A 2,500-nucleotide genomic window follows, 5' to 3' on the forward strand; every position below is an offset into this window, starting at 1 on the left:
TGCGAACAAGAGAAGAGGTATCCCATTACTTGCCTATTCAGTGCAAGAGAAGAAGAAATATTTTCTGACAAAATATTCTGGGAAGAAGAAATTCAAAAGAAACATTTTTATCTTGTAGAGTGGATTTAAATTTCAAATTGCAATATCCATAAAATATTCGGACCATTTCCGCAGGGGCTCATTGGTCTGTCTCGCTCAAGGGGAATATCGCCTCTACGCCCATGAGCATAAAGGCTGAGGTCTCCCGCGAGGCCTCCCGAGGGTGAGGACCTTGTTGCTCACGAGGAGAGCTGCTGTAAGAGAGAACACGTGATGGTTAAAGGAAGCAATAGGAGTTCTTCTGGGTACATTTTTTACCCTCCCGCTAAATCAAAACAAAATCATTCCGGTCCTGTCAATGCTCCCGGCGGAGCCAAAGTTCGACCTTACGGGGCCGATGACCTTTAAGGTCGACTTTTGCTGAGGAGAGCCCTCCCACGCTCACTCCTCCCACGCTCACTCACACTCATTCCCTTATTCACTCCTCCCACGCCCACTCCCATGCTCAATTTCATAGGCTCCCTACCCCCCAACGCTCACTCTTACGCAATACTCACTCCCAGGAAACAATCACCCTCCACACTCTCTTCTCCCATGCTCACTCCCTTCCACGCTCAGTTTTCCCACGCTCTCTTCCTCCCAACGCTTATTCCATCGCAAAGCCCACTCACTCTCAATTTTCACTCCCATAATCACTCTCCCCCACGCTCACTCACTCCTACGTTCACTCTCCCCCACCACCCATACGCTCACTCCCTTCCACACTCTCTTCCTCAACCAGGCTGCTCCACCGGGATCTCTCCATTAGCCTACAATTACTCGTCCTTCAACATTCAGAATACCATTAAGGTGATTTTCCTACCCCGAGAGCATTACTCTGGGCCTTTTTCCAACCTTGCCTTTAGTCCCAGGACATCTTTCATATATGCCCTCATTTTACCCAATTTCTTATATATATACCAAACATAAATACATACTCATGCATGCATACATATACATACATACATACATACATACATACATACATACATACATACATATATACATGCATACATACATACATGCATACATACATACATGCATACATACATACATACATATATACATGAATACGCACATGTGTACATGCATATACGCACATATACATACTATACATACATACATACAATATATATATGTACATATACATACACATGTATACATGCTATACATACATACATACATACAACATATATATGTACATATACATACACATGTATACATACATACATACATACATACATACATACATACATACCAGAGGCTTTTTCCCCCTACACGGGGGGTAGCCAAAAAGAAAAAAGCATAGAAACCACTCCCACCCATTCCATTTCCTATATATTCCACTCCCCTCCACCCTCCTCCCTCCCTCTTATCTTGGCACTTCCTAGATGACGGGTCATCCCTGCATCCTGTCCACTGCCCTGGGTGAGAAGCAGTGTCACAAGACACAGCACATCCACAGCAAGGCCGCTTCATAAATTCGGCGACCCCCCTCATCGTCCCCCCCTGCAGAAAAGGAGAAGACGGGGAGAAATCCCTTCGGGCTGCGTCAATTTTTTTTTCTCATACATACTTCCTCGCCCCCCATCCCCCATCCACTCCCCTCATGCATCACAGCATACATACATACATACATACATACATACAAGAATACATACATGTACTCATAAGCCCATACATATGTATATACATACATACATACATACATACATACATACATACATACATACATACATACATACATACATACATACATACATACATACATACATACATGCATGCATACATACATACATACATACATACATACATACATACATACATGCATACATACATACATACATACGTACATACACACATACATACATACATACATACATACATACATACATACATACATACATACATACGTACATACATACATATACCAAAGGCTTTTTCCCCCTTACAAGGGAGGTAGCCAAAAAACAAAGGCATAAATACCATTCCCACCCATTCCATCCTTAATACACTCCACTCCCCTCAACCCTCTACCCTCCCTCTTATCTTGGCATCTCCTGGATGACGGGTCATCCCTGCATCCTGTCCACTGCCCTGGGTCAGAAGCAGTGTCGCTAGACACAGCACATCCACAGCAAGGCCGCTTCATTAAATCGGCGACCCCCCCTCTTTCTCTCTCTGTCCACTCATGCAGAAAAGGAGAAGACGGGGAGAAATCCCTTCGGGCTGCGTCAAATTTTTCTCACACATACTACCTCACCCCCATCCCCCCACCCATTCCACCTTATGCATCACAACATCATCCATATAGGCTACAACCATTCTCCATTCACCCCTATCTTCTGTTCTCTCCCGTCCTTCTTCAACAGACATTCCCCTCCTCCCCAAAGCCCCTTTCACCTCATCCATCCATCTCATC

The sequence above is a fragment of the Oratosquilla oratoria genome, chromosome 4 (assembly GCF_046742065.1).
Source record: "Oratosquilla oratoria isolate Oo_2021 chromosome 4, ASM4674206v1, whole genome shotgun sequence".
NCBI lineage: Eukaryota > Metazoa > Arthropoda > Malacostraca > Stomatopoda > Squillidae > Oratosquilla > Oratosquilla oratoria.